Source organism: Belonocnema kinseyi, chromosome 8, assembly GCF_010883055.1.
Source record: "Belonocnema kinseyi isolate 2016_QV_RU_SX_M_011 chromosome 8, B_treatae_v1, whole genome shotgun sequence".
In the NCBI taxonomy this organism is placed as follows: Eukaryota; Metazoa; Arthropoda; class Insecta; order Hymenoptera; family Cynipidae; genus Belonocnema; species Belonocnema kinseyi.
The window spans coordinates 134,381,724-134,400,017 of record NC_046664.1 but is presented as its reverse complement, the minus strand read 5'-3'; the positions used below and the strand labels follow the sequence as shown (position 1 = coordinate 134,400,017).

Sequence of the window (18,294 nt, the reverse complement as noted above, 5' to 3'; positions counted from 1 at the left end):
ACTGAAGAGGTATTAAAAAATAAACAAATATTGTACTTTTTTAAATCTTTTTTTGGATTCTTCAGGGATGATCTGCGGAATAATAACACACTGATATTTTCTATTAATACATCACTTTATTTCATTCACTCTTCACGACCACTGTACAAAGTCGACTGGACCTCTCAAGTCCCCTCGCGTTACACAAACACTGGCATCACATTATGACGCATGCGCACCACTCACACACCCGTCCAGAAAGCAAACAAGTAATTCGTGAATCCAAAAAATATAAATGATTTGCGATAAAGTAGGATCCTGCAGCAATCTAATCAAGCAGACATTTGCATTAATAATAATTTAACATAGACACACCGGCAAAGGCCTCAATCAATCTATCATTTAATAACCACTACAAATGAACATAAATTAAAAATAATATTCGTCTGTTGTTTACATGGTCTTTCTGATCGTGTGCGTCGTCTTGGCGTGCGTTTTTAACTATTTGAAAAAACTACGCGACACACCGTTTTTTAATTTACAGGGCTTTTAGAGCACATTGTAAGCTATCTATAAGAACCATTTAAATAAAATCCAAAATCGATTTTTCTCAGAAATTTAGCTTGAAAATTTGTTTGTTACCCCGTGGAAAAAAGATTAAGAATGCCCTAGAGACGTCTTTGGGACATCCCTAAGACGACTTTTAGAAAATGTCTGTTGGTCATCCTAGGGATGCTCTGGACGTCTTAAAGACGTTTATTGGTCTGACAAAATGTTTAATTTTTTATATCCCCTTAGTTCTTTAAATTCTTCGAAAATTACTTGTCGGTGTTTTCTCAGCACCTAAGAGAACTAAGGATTTTTTCTTCGTTTTTAACAAACAATTCAAGTTTATTAAAGCCGTGGCATAGTCTCATATACGTAAAAATATAAGTACGTAAATAGAAACATAAATTTACGCTCATGTGTATTTTGATCATTAATCTAATACACTCAAAATAAAGATAAAGAGAAAAAGGTGTTATACCTTCAATAAGATGGTAACTATGCCTAAAATGATAAATATAAATGGGTCTAAAATATTTGAGGAGTTTTCGGGGCTCGTTTTGTTATTCTTAATTTTTATATTTTGATCCCCAGTTTGGTTTATTGTGTTTCTTTCTTAAAGAGCATCGTAATCGATTTCTTCAGAGCATGTTCAATTGATATTTTCTTGGCTTTCTTCGTTATCGAAATTTTGACCATACTTCCTTCTCTTCATATTCTTCTTCTTCTGCTTCTTCTCCTTCTTTGTCTACTTCTTTTGCTTCTTCTTCCGCTTCCAGAATTCAGCTTTTTTAACTGAGGGAATTTCCTTCATGAATTTGGTCTGATTTTAGGTTTTATTTTTTGTAGAAGTTACTAGATTTCTTGATAAAGCATCAGCATTTATATTTTTGGCCTGCTTTGTAAACTATTTACAAAATCATACTCTGTTTATTTTAATTTTCATCTTGTTACGTGTGTACATGGGTCACTTGGATGTTGGAACCAGATTAATTGTTCATGATCAGTAACAATTCTAAACTTGCTACCGTATAAGTAATGTGAAAAATAAGTGACACAAAACACTGTTGCTAAAGCTTCCTCATTATGTTTTATATTTAACTTTGTGAATATTTAATGCTCTGGATAAATATGTTATTGGTTTATATTTTCCGATTTTATCTTAGACAATATTGCACTTATTGCAAAACCTGAAGCGTCAGTAGCAAGAATAAAAGGTTTATCTAAATGAGGTCTTTCTAACAGATGTTCTTCGCACAATTCTCGTTTTAAAGTGTCAAATGTTGTTTTCTTTTTTTCACTCAATTTAGAAGTTACGCCCTTTTTTAAAAGTTGATTTAAAGGTGCCTTTTTATTTGAAAAACCCTCTATAAATCGTCTATAATAATCGGCTAAACCTGAAAATTGCTTTATATTCTTAACATTTTTTGGAATAAGAAAGTTTTTTACTGCTATTGTTTAGTTTGAATCTGAGCGTACACCATCGATATCAATAATATGTCCTGAATAAATTACTTCGGATCATAAAAATTCGTACTTTTTCGGCTGTAATTTAAAATTTGCTTTACGCAATCGAATTATTAATGTATTGGATTTTTTTATCATATTCTTCTAAGCAATCTACATAAATAACAATGTTATCAAGGTATACGAATAATTCAATTTCAATTAATCTGATAGAGTAATATTCATAAGACGTTAGAAACAGACTGGAGTATTTTTAAGCATAAATGGCATTCGGTCAAATTCATAATGACCGTAGGGGGTTCAAAATGCTGTTTTAAGGGAGTCTTCTTCGCTCATTTTAATTTGATGAAATACTTACGCTTATTCAAAAACTGATAAGTATTGCGCATTTCCTGGTTGGTATACAATTTCATGAATGTTCGGCGTAGAAAATGAATCACTAATAGTATTGTCATTGAGTTTTCGAAAATCAAGAACCATTTACCATCTCTTACTTTCTTGTGAATCTTATTTCTTGGGAAGGATCCATACAGGGGAGTTATAGGGGGCTTGCGATGGTTTGATCATTTCGTTTCTAAGTAGGTAATTCGTTTTTTTAGTAGATCTTATTTATGAATGTGCGAAAATCGACATTGATGCGTAAAAGTGGAGTGGTCGTCGGTTGTAGGAATCTTGTGTTTCTACATGTGTTAATTCTTCTGCATTTCAATTATGTAAACGAAGTAGATTAATAATTTATTCTGTTGTTTCCTAGCAAGAAGTATTGTCAATTTTTCAAGTTGAATTGAAAAACCTTTTGAATTTGAAAAATGGTAAAATACGTTTTCTATTGGTGTAAAAGTATTTATATTTTCTGAATTAAATGCTTGCTTTATAAGTTTTTCAAATTCTTTAAGAATTACTTCCAGTATTATTCTAAGTACCACTGCCGTTGTCTGTGGTGAAGGGGAGGTGATACCCCTACTTGGCACATCCCCGGGTGGCGGATAGGGAAAAGCTCTCTGGAAACAGAGGGTAGAGCTAAAATAAAACAGGCCTCGCGTATCAAGATGCTCAGACCCCCAAGTCAAGGCGTGAAAAACCGTGCCGAGAGTATAAAGACTTTACCCCCACATGTCGGGCTCTACGAAGGTGGACTTATACTTCCATAGCTGTTCGTGGGAACAAAATTGACAAAAATTTACAAAAAGACTTAAAAGAAATAAAACGGAGCTTTTGTGAGGTGTTGCGAAGTCCTTTGGACGTAGATAAGGAGGGATAATACTCAGAGACAAGAGAGGACATAAAAAGAGCCCGAAAACAAATTCATTGAGACACTGGCTCTCATCGATAAGTTGCAAGGAGTCTTAAGAGAAATGGACGCATCTTCCAATTCGAAAAGCAACATGTTCCTAAAAATACGGCAGCAAATCAGAAAGGCGAAACAGATAACGCAGGAAGTGGCTCATAGGACTCGTGCTAAAGCAGATTATTTTAATTACGTTCCGTACAGTGTTGGCAGCCTGGCAAAAAGTAGGGAGAGAATCCGCAAAGAGAATAAATCAAGGCTGGACTTAAACTGTAGAGGCCGTGGCAACTCTCGCTCCGCACCATGGGAAAAGAGAGAGGAAGCGCACTCTGAGTCCCGTTGAGATAAGTTATCCAAGACGAAGGAGCAAGAAGGCAAGGACGCAAAACGCTTAGGTGCCCGCTACGAGTTGGCCAACACTAAAAGGTGCTCGCTCGCTTCATCAAATCATGAAAGTGCTAACTTCTCGGTTATCTTTTTATTTTTTTTATTTTTTGGTTAAGTACCGTCAAGTCGTGTCGCGTGCGTTAGCATCCTACCACAAGGAAGCGTCGTTATGTTCAGTTTTATTGTCATTTTCTTTCCATTTTTCATTTTTATTAGTGAAGATCAGATTGGTATGGAGCGACGAAACAGTGTTCTAAACAGTACTATAAGTACGTACACAGCGCAGTAAGCAAAAATAAGCGATACACATCAATTTTCGCATAACTAACAAACGCAGCAGAGTACACATTAACTGTAAATCCATAAATTAATCAGCAAGCCAACACTAAAAACGGACCAGATTCTCATTCCCATACGTTTACAAAATGCTTGTACCTACACTACTCATCTACATCATTTACACATTCTCACCTATATATTTCTATGACGAACATCAGCATCTTAGATCTAAAAATAATAAACCTCTTAATCAAGACGACACCTATAGGACGGTGAGCCGCTCAGACACAACCAAAAGGACACCTGCAAACCTTATGCTCTTTTACGCATTATACTATCTTACCCAAGGACATCTAGGAAGGGACACTATATTGGACAATTAGGCTCTTACCACTCTTCTACCTAATTGATTATCAAAGCTGATTGGAACCAAGAGGAATCCCTTCTAAAATCACTCACTCCTACGGAAATCTAAGAAGGTGTCATAGATATATTAAGTAGGTGCTGCACCCGAGTGGTAGCAATACGTAGGAAGGGGAAGCGGCAAGACGAGAGAGCTGGGAGCACGAGTCATGCGAGCTTGGGCCTCCATCGTGTAACGTATTATAACTCTGACTGTAAATAAACTATATTACTTTACCTAAATGTGTTATTTTAAAGTAATAAAAAGACATATTTAACATGGGGCAGTCGCATTACGAACCGTGTGAACGGATTATTGAAATCGGCAGTAATTAGTGAAATCGGTAGTCAACTGAAAGTGAAAAAAGTGATAGTGTACGCCACGCAGAGACGCCACCACGCCCAGTGTCTAGAACAAAATGAAACGAAAAATGTCTCTTAATGCAGAAGAGCAGCAAAACCCACAGGACCAGAATAGAGAAGTAATTATGATACAAACACATAATCCGTTGAATCTCAGATCACCTCCACCACTATCGGTCGAAGGAAATTTAGCTGAAAAATGGAAAAAGTAGAAAAAAAAATTCAAATTTACATGGAAGCCACAGAGAGTTTTTCAACTGTCTGCAGACACGTTTTTTTCCAAAGAATGCAGAGGGAAGGCGAAATGGTTGAAGAATTCGTTACCGACTTAAAAAGGCTCTGCATGGATTGTTCTTTTGGAGTTCTAAAGGACAGCCTAATTAAAAATCGAATAATAATCCAGCAAACCGAGGACTGCAGATCCGAGGAAGAGTTGATTTAGGAGAATCATTTAAGATGGCGTCGACTCAACACTCGAACAAAGGGAATTATAAATAAGCAGCGAATAAAGAAAATTAGAAGCAGTCGTCAACCTGCAGCAGATATGGATACAGTCACCAGCCTCGAAGTTGTCCTGCGTTTGGTAAATATTGTAAAATATGTAGTAAGTCTAACCATTACGCCCAAGTATGTAAAAATAAACACAATATAAATACAGTCGAGGAAAACAGAAAAGGAACAGATGATAATACAGGGAAAAAATATTTTTTAGGTGAAATTAGTATTGAAAATGTTAACGTAGGTTGGACAGAAAATGTAACGTTTGTAGAAACTGAAAAAAATATCCCATTTAAATTAGATACTAGTGCGGGATGTATTGTCATAAATCTTGAAGATTTTAAAAGAAACGGTCCACAAATTCAATTTGAAAATACAAACGCGAGACTTGCGAACTACAATGGAACACATATTCCAGTTGTAGGCAAAGTAAGATTACCTTGTCAAATTATAAATGTTAAAGTCCAGCTAGAAATGTTTGTAGCAGATGGCGCTAACACAAGCCCGATATTAGGTCTTAAGACTATAGAAAAATTAAAACTACTACGAAGAGTATCATCAATAGAGACGCTTCATGATAAAGATGATTTAGATCCAAATTATGTAAAGCAATTAGTGAAAGCGAATAAAAATCTTTTTGAAGGAATCGGTAAACTCGACTATATTTACGATTTCAAATTAAAAACGGGATATACGGAAAAAATTGAACCATGTCGAAAAGTACCATTCAAAATTCTTGATGATTTCAAAAGCGAAATAAGTAAAATGGAATATAATAAAATGATAGCCAAAATTAAAGAAGGCACTGAGTTTGTCAATGTTTTAACTTTAGTTAGAAAAGAGAACAAAAATTTAGTAATAGTGCTAGACCCGCAACATTTAAACTCGTGTTTATTAAGGGAGCATTTTTCATTACCAACATTCGAAGAAATTTCAGCAAAGGTAAACAAAGCAAAAGTATTTACAATTCTAGTTGCATCAAAAGCGTTCTGACAAGTTGAACTGTCAGAAAAAAGCTCAAAATTAACAACTTTCCAAACTTTATTTGGAAGATACAGATTTCTTCGAATGCCATATGGTAGAAAAACTGCCACTGAAAATTTTCATAGGATTTACAAAGAAACATTTAAAGACATTCCGAATTTAGAAATGTATATCGATGATATTTTGATATGGGCTGAAAATGAATTAGAAATGAAGTAAAGGCTAGAAAAAATCGTTGCTATCGCTCCAAGTAAAGGAGTTCGGTTCAATCTAAGTAAATGTAAAATCGGGCTTCTTAGGAGTTAAGTTTCTCGGACACATATTTAGTGAAAAGGGTATTGCCATAGATAACAATAGGATAGAAGCAATCTTACACATGAAAATACCAACTGACAAAAAAGGGGTAGAGAGATTGTTAGGAATTTTAACATATCGAGCGAAGTGTATACGAAATGCATCAGAAATAACTGCACCACTGCGGGATTTAATTAAAAAAGGTGTTGAATTTATTTGGACTAATGAGCATGATAAAGCTATAGCAAAAATAAAAAATGTTAACAAATGCTCTAATTCTAAAATACTATGACCCAAATTTATCTTGTGTTCTCAGCATAGACGTAAGTCAATCAGGAGTAGGCGCGGTTGTACTTCAAAATGATCACCCAGTTGCGTATGCATCAAAAGCATTGACAACGACACAAAAAGCCTGGGCGCAAATAGAAAAAGAAATGAATGCAGTCGTATTCGGTTGTGAGCCTTACAAGCAATATGTTATCGGGAGAACTACTACCGTGGAAACAGATCACAAACCGCTGGTGCCGATAATGAATAAACCACTCGCTGACATCCCAATACGACTGCAACAAATGCGTATTAGATTACAACCGTTTGATATAAAGCTGATTGTACAAATCTCGGAAAGAGTTATTAATTGCAGATGCTCTTTCACGCGCTCACCTAGATCATGAATCAGAAATCCAGATATTAATGCCTCAATTCTAAATATAACACTAAACGAAAACATGAGTGATAAAAGAAAATTAGAATTTGTAGAAGAAACTAAAAAAGATGTGGAATTGCAAGTGGTGTTAAAATTAATAAAACATGGTTGGCCAGATAATAAAAATAAAATACCGGATGAAGCAAAACCTTACCAAGCATTTAGGGAAATCTTATTCGAATTTGATGGATTACTATATAATAATAACAGAATTATGGTTCCAAAATCTCTTAGAAAAACAATGCTAGATACATCACATTACTATCATATGGGAGTCGAAAAAACAAAAAAGAGGGCTCGAGAAATATTATATTGGCCAGGTATGTCTAAGCAAATTGAGGATAAAATCAAATATTGTGAAACCTGTTTAAAATACCAAAAAAGTAATTCCAAAGAGGAATTAATATCTACAAAGATTCCATCAAATTCGTTTAATGTTACTAGAAAGTCTATTCCATCATGTTTCAAATTTGTTTGAATGAAATGGGGATAAGAGCGTATTAAAGTTGGATTTTTTTTCGTATGAAAAAAATACATACATTCTTTTCACCCACTGATATTGTATCCTTCTTTATTTTTAAAATTTCACTCAGAAGGCGTATATTTGGTACCCCCAATTTAGACCACTTTTCAATTTCGATATTTATTTCAACGTTCGACTTACCTTTTGAAATTTCTTTAAATGATTTCTCCATAATAAGAATGAGTTTTCTGCATTCCACTGAATTCACTTTGTCCAATAATTTCACTCACTCACACCGAAAGTTTCGATAGAATTTAATTTTTTTACATTCTTAGCATTTATCATTGAGAAAGTATTAGAATTGTCGGAAATTTTACATCACACTTTTTCGAGGGATCTCCACGTTTCGAGACCCCCTGAATCCGAAAATTAGGTTTTCACGATGGCGTCTGTCTGTCCATCCGGCCGCCCGTCCGTAAACACGATAACTCTCGAAAAAATGAACGAATCAAATTGATATTTGGCACACTTCTTTTAGCTCCTAAAAGAAAGGACGAGTTTATGAACCAGGCATTTTTGATAAAAATTCAAAAAGTGAGCGCATTTTGAAAATTTTTGAGACAACTTTTTTCTGAATTAGAAAATTCTATGTACGGATATTTATAGTATTAAAAAGAACAAATAATTTATTTTTATGACTTTTTCGATAAAAAGAAAATTCTCAGAGTTATAGCGTTTTCAAAATTTTTTTAATCAACCGAAAATCAAAATTTGAAGCCGAAAAACGCACAATATAAAAAAAGTCAAGAAAAGAAAAACATTTCTTTTTGAAAGCCCTACAAGATTATCATAACCACTTTTTGGATTTTCTTCAAAAATGGAACATTCAAAGTTTGATTGCAGAAAAAAGAATGGAAAATAAAAAATTCCATTCTGTGGACAAACTATGTGGGATACGAAAAAAGACGACGAAAGTTACGAGAAAAAAATCCAACAAAACCTATTTACAAATGCCTGTCGGAAATCGAGCGCGCAGCGCGAGTGTCACGATGAGAATGTGTACCTCAAAGCCTAAAGAGCTTTGAGAAACTTAATCTTTGACTATACTTAATTAAGCAGACAATTCAGAACATGAAGACGCTTATAAATACTGCCATCTAAAAGAGATCTTTTTGATCAAGTTTTTTTCAAGCATTCCGAATGCAAAAAATAAATATCCGAACGCGAAGCGCGAGGTGTACTTCTGTTCGAGCGCGAAGCAGAATTTAAAAATTAGGTTCACGGAAAAAAGTCCATCTATACTGCCATCTAAAAGAGATCTTTTTGATAAAGTTTTTTTCAAGCATTCCGAATGCACAAAATAAATATCCGAACGCGAAGCGCGAGGTGTACTTCTGTTCGAGCGCGAGCAGATTTTTTAAAATTAGGTTCACGGAAAAAAGTAGAGTCTGTTTCAACAAAATGATAATTTCAACGACAAAAATTGTCAAACACTAGATGAAAAATCTATAAAATTGCTATAAAATCAGTATAGTATGTATAGATTTAATAATCTAAAAAAAATATAAAGTATTAAATACTAATTTTAATAATCTGGAAAAGTTGTAAGTAACCACGAAATGTTTGAAAAAAATCACTATAGTATGTAAATATTGTTCACCTCGATTACTCGTTTGTGAATGAACTTCGTCACAATTCACTGTGCCTTTTATAGCTAATGCTAACGCATATTAAACGTTTTAAACATTTATGTGTGGTATATAGTTCACAAATTTTTTCCCATGGAACCTTACCAGTGATCTCATTTTTTATCTTGGAATTAATATTAAATTTGATTATAAATTATGACACTTGCTGATAATATCAAAGACCATTTGACATGTGTCTTACGTTACACTGACAACTTGTTTAGAAAAAATATTATATCAGGTTCGTGTCGGTAAAAATCAAATGGATAAATTCCAATGAATTTGTTATCACAAACTGTCAAAGAGGTGCGATTGCAGGGGAGTGACGCATATTTATGGAATGTCTAAACAATCCATTAGTTTTTATAAAAAACAAAGTCTGCCAATCGTGTGTCTGACGTTTTCTTCATTACTATCAGCATAAAGATTTAATTTTTACGCGGTCAGTAATGTCGGTAAGGGAATCTATTAGCTAGACCAAGCTTAGCCTATCTACTAAAATCTACGAAGAATAGCTTCAGCGTGGAAGCCCGAGTACCCATACAGGGTGCCAACAGAAGCAACAGATTCTTTCGGTTCATGGAACGAGAGGGCTCAAGGTAATCCGAAGGTTTGTAAGTAAACGAGCACCCAGCTGAAAGCTCGAAACCATCCAGTTTGTCAAATTTTATCTCTCGAATTAAATTCTCATTATACTCAAATAAATATTAATTAATCTATAAATTCCAATGTAATTAATTTATTTTTTGTATTTGCTAGTTAGCCTCATCCCAGCTTTCTAGTTTATTCAAAACTCGAATCTAAAACGAGGAACCGCTGTAAAATAAAATAAGATACAAGGTAGGTGACATCTCTTGGGACGTGATTTACCTTGTATATTTTGGTGAAAAATAAATATATATTTACCGAGTAAGGTTACCATCATTTAAAAGTTTTGATTAGATGAGAAATTTCACTTATTCCAATTGTTGTTATTATACTAAGTTTAGTGTTAAAATTTATTAAAAACATTTTTGTGAATAGGAGAAACAAAACTCTTGTCTTGCTCTATTTTCACAGACAAATCAAGATTATTATCATTAACTAAAATTCGTCAACTTAAAATATTAACAGAGATTGACCATTAACAATTGTAAATTCCCTATTGTAGTATTAAAAAAATGTAATATAAATAAAGAAATTCTTTAAACAACAATTTACAAATTGATATGCGATTATAAACGAATTTATTGTAATAGTTGAATCAATAAAACCTTTTTAAATAAATTCGTTGTTTGTTTATTTTTTTTATTTGATTAATTAGACAATTTTAATTTTTATTACATTTTTCGAATTAATGATTCCAGAATTATATTTTATATTGGACTATAGTTATTAAGATCTGAAATTATATTTAAACCATTGTTAATATTTTTGTAATAAAGAACATTTCCCCTACTAATCTTTTAAATTCATTAGGTTCATGGTGTAAAACAATACAAAATTTCCAATTCATCAAATATCGAGATTCAACCTGGTGTTAAGAAATGACTTTATGGTTCTTTAGGTTTTGTCTAAAATTGGCATAATGTTCTTTTATTCTGCTAGAAAGAAGTCTGCCTATTTGACCAACATAGCACTTTTCACAATTCAAACATTGAATTTTATGTACTACATTTTTAAGTTAAGAAAGATCTAAAGAGTCTTTTCCTAATTTTATAAATTTATCAAGTTTTTAATCATTTCTAAAGGTAGTTGTAATATTAAAATTCTTCAAGATTCTTTTAATTTGAAAAAAATAATCTCTCATAAAAAGAAATAGTATCAGAAGGTTTAAAAGTAAAATTTCTAACATAATTTCAAATTGTTTGTTTAGACAACGAATCTTCAATTGTTTGGATTTTGTTATCAATATGTATTCGAATAAATTCTATTGGATTATTGTAGAAATACAGAGTTTTTTCTATAAATTCAATATTTGCTTTATGAAATGACGCATGGGATAATTTTAAAGCTGTATCTACAAGATTTTTAATTATAGAAATATTATGTTGTTTTGGATGGTTGGAGTAAAAATTTAAATATCTATCAGAATACGTATCCTTCCGATACCAATCAGTAGTAATATTACCTGAAACAGTTCTTCAAACTACAGCATTTAAGAAAGGAATAAATTTATTAATTTCAATTTCAAGTGTGAATTTAAGTCTAGGATGATAAGAAATAAATTGTTTATAACATAAGACACTTTATCCTTTGGTAAAATAATGAAAGTGTCATCAACATATCTAAAATATGTATGCATGGAAAAATCTAAATTTTTTATGACCGGATTCTAAATCTTGCATGACTAAACCGGTCAGAATTAGTGAAATGAGGGAACCCATTAGTTTTCTATACAGGGTGATTTTTTTAACTTGAAACCTTCAAATATATCAAAAATAGGCACTCTATAAAAAAATAATTATGAATCAAAAGTTTCAACTTAAAAAAATCAACCTGAATATTTGTCTATAAAAATTATTATTGAATTTGAATACGGTTTGTTCCATTAAAATTTTTATTCCTTTTCCAAAATAAAAAAAAAACAATTAAAAAATTTAATTGAAATAAAAAATTTCTCATTAATCAAATAAAACAAGAACTAAACAAATAAAATAAAATTTATTTTAAATTGATTCAACAATTCCAATCAATTCTTTTATAATCGCATATCAATTTATAAATTGTCGTTCAATTAATTTCTTTATTTACGATTAAATTTTGTTACTACAATGGGTAATTTACGATTGTTAATAGTTAATCTTTTTTAATGTTTCAAATTAATGAATTTTTCGTGATTTTCAGAAATTAATTAATTTTTCTGTGTAGAACCCATTTAACATAAATGTTTAATAAAGCATTGACATATGTACTTCTTTGTTAATGGTTCTCTTTGCCTTTTTCTTGAATTTTCTGTGAACATGGAGCAAGACAAGAGTCTTGTTTTTCCTATTCACAAAAATGTTTGTAATCAATTTTAACACTACACTTAGTATAATAACAACCATTGTAATAAAATGAAGTTTCTCATCTAGTCAAAACTTTTAAATGCAGGTAACCTTACTCGCTAAATATATATTTATTTTTCACTTTCTTAACCTCATTATTTTACACAGTGTTGTGTCAAAAAAATAAAAAAAATAAAATTAATGAACATTTTTTTGACTATTGAATATGGCCTATGTGTTCTCACGGAAACATAAAATGGCGTAGGGTTTTAGATTATTTTAAATTGAATGAAAAAACAATTAGCGATTCATATCCACTTCCAAACATTACAACGCCTTATGGATCCCGTATTGAATGCACTTCAAGGCACCGGACTTTTCATCTCCATGGACGATATAGTTGTTTATGCGGATACTCTAGAAAAACATGATAAAAATTTACAGAACTAATAAATAGATTACGTAAAGCAAATCTTAAATTACAAACTGACAAATGCGAATTTTTTCGCTCGTAAGTAGAATACCTCGAACATATTATCGATAAAAACGGAGTGAGATCAGACCCAAACAAGTAGAAGCCGTACAGAAATTTCCTGTCCCTAAAAAACCCAGAAATATCAAAGAATTGATCAGATTAGCAGGATATTATAGAAAATTTGACGACGGATTTTTAAAAATCGCCGGGCCTTTAAATAAATTATTTAAAAAACACACCATTTGTCTGGACAGATTCCCAGAAAACTGCATTTGACACATTAAAAAAAAAAAAATTATGTAGCGCACCCTCATTGCAAAGGGCAGACTTCTCGCAACCTTTTGAACTAACGACAGACGCATCAGGATTTGCCGTAAGTGGAATTTTATCACAAGGAAACATTGGTAAAGATAATCCCATTACTTACGCCTCTCGAAGTTTAAATGATAATGAAAGAAAGTATGACACTTATTAAGAAGAAGCCCTAGCAATTATATTATGCGTAACAAATTTTTGTCTCTCTCTATATGGACACAAAACGTTAGTAACTGATCGCAAACCATTAGTTTGGTTCAACAGGATGAAAATTAAAATTAGCCTAATATGACTTTGAAGTTATCTATAAAGCTCATAAAATGAATGTAAATGCAAACGCACTATCAAGAAACCCCCCAAATGTTACAGAAGAAAATGAAGATAGTTCAAAATGTTTATTAAAAAATTTGTTAATAATTTTTTCTGAGACGGCGCATAATTCGTGCACAAAAAACTTCCAACGTTTCGGGAGTCGAGCGAATTCTAAGCAAGCGGAAACTATCAGTGAGAAAGTTATTCAGGAAGGTGAAAGGAAGTCTTTTCGAAATTTGTAGCTCGATTTTTAGCTCGATTGGCCGGTAAACCGCTACCCCAGCGTTAGGTACAAGTGTGTCTCACAGCCAGCCGAGTTTTTGTAATTAAAATGCGAGAAATATGGAAAATCATAGTTTATAATGAATACTTTTTTTTCTCTGATGAAAATATTTAAATGTTGCCATTTTCAAAAACATGAACTTCAGAAAAGTCCTAAAAATAAACAATATCTCTACATTTTATCTTTATTTGGAGTGTCCTTTCTCTGACCTCTATTTGTCAATATACTTACATAGACTTTTAGTTTGTTTCTTTATCAAAAATAAAATATAGCAGTTTAGTTAAGCCTGTTCCGATTAGCATAGCACATCGTTAAAATATTATGTCATATAGAAAAGTTGTTCGATTAAATTATCCTAATAGCTGTACAAAATTCTATGATATAAATATAGTGCAGTTTTCCAATTACAAAATGGAAAATAATTTGAAACCTAATAATGGTAGAAAACGAAAGAAGCATGAAAGTTTGTGGAAAAGAAATGTTCTTAAGTGTAGCAGAAATGCGGACTCAATTATTAATTAATCAATTGATTCTTGCTTAATATACTTGAAAAATATAATGAAAAAAATTATAATGTATAAATCAGTTAACGATTCAATTATCTCATCGGACGAGGAATAAAGTAGATTTAATTATTTTTTAATATGGAGAGATGTAACATAATTATTATCTTTAGCACCAAAATATCCATTTATACATTGAAAACCACTTTTGTATACTTAATAAACAATGATTTTTATATTTACTGTATTTTTTATTACAAAAATTCGGCTGATTGTGAAACACACTTGTACATAACGCTGGGGTGGCGGGATGAAATCTATTGCATCAGAAAATTAAAGCATTAACCTTTGTTAAGTACTATTCGGATTGAGCTAAAATTTTCTAGAAAACTTTCTTGAACCTTCCTGAACAACTTTTTCCCTGACAGTTTTCACTTGCTCAAAATTAGCTCGACTCCCGAAACGTTGAAAGTTGTTTGTGCACGAATTACGCACCGCCTTGGAAAAAAATTAACAATTTTTTTAAATTAACATTTAGAACTTTCGCTAATTTCATTTGTCGCAGGACATGATAATGCATGTGGATGAAGTTGAAGTATCCCGCTGTTTGTTAGAGTGGTTATTGTGGTTTCATTGTTTGAACACAATCTGTTCCGATTGAGGGGCTGAATACGGCCATCCGTAATAAGACGTTAAGGGAGTTCAAACGGAATAATGATCGAAATTGATTTGATAATTATAAAAATATTATTATTGAAAATACTTCATACGAATGTAATTATAATTACATTCGTATGAAGTATTTTAAATGAAAAGTGAAGCTTCACAAATTGTTTTTTTTGTTGTGTTATATAGATATCTGATTTGAAAAATTTCTGCTTCTGAGAGTTTGTGTGCTTAGATCTGGATAAAGTAGTCTAAAGATGATGAAAAACAATATCAAGGATGCCAAATATCATTAATACTAGAAATAAGCATGTCAGAAAGGAGTTGCAAAGGATCAATATAGAAATTGATAGATTCGTGAAGCATTGCTAGCCATTTGGACACATTACGTTGATAATTATACACTGTTGGGTCGTATGTAAATTGACGCGATTCAGGAAATTCGTCAATTGGTTTCACTGTGTATATTATTTTTTCAGAAATGTCTGAAATAGGTCTTGGAAATAGGTCAGCCTTTTTCTCATTCCATCGATAAGTAATAAAGGCTGAAGTTTCTAGTTGGTTAGAAATTGAGTAATATAAGTAAATTGAATAATCTTTACTTTTCCAATTGTCTTCGGTTATATTCACAGTATTATTTAATTGAAATTTTATATTATGGATATGAGTTTACATTTTCTCTTTCTGAAAATTGAATTGGGACTTATGACTTGGAAGCTTTTGATGTGTCCCCTAAAGGTTTACATTTTTCTTGCACCTTTTTCCCTATTCCTTTACACACACCCCACACACTTACTTGGTGGTGGGCGGGGGATATACTGTTTAAAGTGGGTTCCGAACCACTAATAGCAACAGCTTTAAGTACCTAGAGAAACTTTTTTCTCTAGAGGTACCGGTCCCACGACTCTTCGGATATGAACAACTCCCTTGCTAGGCTAGTGTTCATCGCATGGACCGCCGAGGCTTTTCCAGAGTTTATAATATAATCCCGTTGTGTGTTCAAAATCTTTTTTGACACATGGTGGATAAGATGTTTGCACGAAGGACTTGAAGAATATTGTTAAAAGGATAGTGATTTGAGTAATTAAGTACCAAGACATGTTGCTTCTCGATGGCCAATTTTTAAAAAGACAAAATGCAGCGAAAAATTAATATTAGTGCCATGTTTAGAAGATAATAAAAGTAAGGTCATTGTTTTAAAGATGGATTAGTTTCGCCTAAAATGCTGGAAAAAATTGATCATCTTTTTATAGTTTGTAATATTTCGGGGTGGTCATTTCATTGAGGTTGGGTTTATCTCAAGTATTGATTTGCAATCCGCGGATGTATGAGTTATGATATTACATTGTTTACAAGATTTAGATTAAGCGATTAATTTCGGTCCTTAATCAGTTTGTGTTTCCGCGTCTTGTTTTGTAGTTTTTAAATATTTTCTATAAATTACTTCTTCACAAGTTTCATAGTATGAAATCAGATATTTTATCATTGCTAAAGCTGCTTTTTTTATTACTATGACTGAAGTTTCTTCGGCGTCGAAAACATAGTGATTCGCAATTTGACAATGAGTGGAATAATTGCCGTTATAGATATCTGTATTAACACATGTTGCGGATTCGCCTAGTCCATATTTGACTCAGAAATCATACAAAATGAAGGTTTAGTTTAGTATTCCAAGTTATGGATGTCTTATTGATGTCATTGGCGATGTTTCTTTTCGTTTAAACATTGAATTGATAGAGTTCATCTTGTCTTTCTGGCGATTATTATTCTGTAGAATAAAGTATTGAATAAGTTTTTTTTTGTATAACGAAACGAAAGTATCATTAAATTTTTTTGGTTCTTTTTTAATAGCTCCGGTTTTTGATAACAATACATATTGTGGCCTTTCTCTGGCAGTAAAAACTTTAGGTGTTTTATGTATCTGTCTAGTGAATACTTCAAATTTGTGTTCTATATTGCAAAAAGTGCAATATTTAATTATAAGTTAAAAGTTTCCACCGGAATGATTTTTTAATATTTCATTATCCAAATTTGTATGTGAGTAAACAGAGCTTGTTTCTGGATTATTCTGGGCTAAGTTAAGTTTTTGTTCTTCAATTGTATTAATTATTTTAGCGGCTGAAAAACTTTTTGCCAACAAATGAATAATTCTAATTCCTGCTTCTTTCATATTATGTACCGTGCAAAAGGCAACATTTGTGACAATTCCGGGTGACATATTTAATTTTACTATTTTATATGTAGGTCTTGGTAATTTATATATAGTGCATAACACTTCGAGTTCACATAACTATTTACCTAAAGTTTTAGTTTTTCGCATTACTATTTGTGCCGCATGATACTACATTTTCCTTGTAATGTTTTAAGCAGTAATTATGTTGAACTTTTCTTAGCTATAGTTTTACCTTTAGCGGTGCCGATTATTGTTCTTCGTTTAAATTTTTCTGTCGTTACAAATTGAAATTTAGATCGCGGTGTACTTGTATATTGCACATGGGTAGTGAATTTCCTTTTTTTTAGAGTGTACTCGTCCAATTCAGTGATTAGTCTTTTTCAGCCATATTGAGAGATATAGTTAGATACAGACAGAATAGAGTGGTTGGTGAGCAGCTTCGTGAAGTGTAATTCTGTATATATAAATTTGGAATTTACGTAAGTGAATATATCCATATTTTCCAATCGTAATTTTTCTTTATTTTAAATGTATTCCCTTTTTTGGTTTCGAGAATTAAGAGTTTTGGATGTTCTGTTCGTATCAGCATGAACCCGCAAATCGAATGACGCTGATATGGTTTAATGATATGAACCAGTGATAGCTTCGCACCTTCGAGAGCACCGATCACAAGGACAATTACTCTAATCCAATATTTTGGGTGCAGTTGTTGCAGGTTCGTTTTAGTTCTTGATAAATCTCCTTCTTATCCTGCTCCTCAGCAGTAATGTTGGAGTCGGCCGAAGCCGACAATTCAATCACAAATATAGCTCGAATATATCACGAAGTCTTGAAAAACAATGCCAAGCTTCGATTGTGAAACGGAGATGGCTGTCTGAAAGTTGTAGTTCCTCAAAATTTAGCACTTCTCGTTTTACACAATTTACACTATCTCCCTCGGAGAGTTGGGCAGAGCAGTGTCGCGGTCAACACCGTAAAAGCGACAATAATGGTAAAGCGCATTCTTAGGGCAGCATTATGTCTGCAGAGCGGCGTGGTTCCAGCGTCGGTGGAACACCCAAATAGTATGTGTTCTAGGTATTTAGCGTATCCATGACACGCTCTGCACCTATTGCTGGGAACTTTTCGACATTAAATGCGGTCGTGGAATACTTTGATACGGCCCATTCCGGGTAAGATGGATCGCTCAAAGGGATGATGGGGAAAGGCGGAGGATAGAGGTAGGTCAGTGCTGCTGTGAGGGGAGGGGAGAGG

At 32.6% G+C, this 18,294-nt stretch overlaps 1 protein-coding gene across 1 annotated transcript in view; it reads right to left on the bottom strand.

Moving 5' to 3' along the window:
* LOC117178714 (inactive dipeptidyl peptidase 10) overlaps positions 1 to 18,294 on the bottom strand; it is a 1,065,008-nt gene that overhangs the window by 483,808 nt on the left and 562,906 nt on the right. The window lies entirely within an intron of this gene.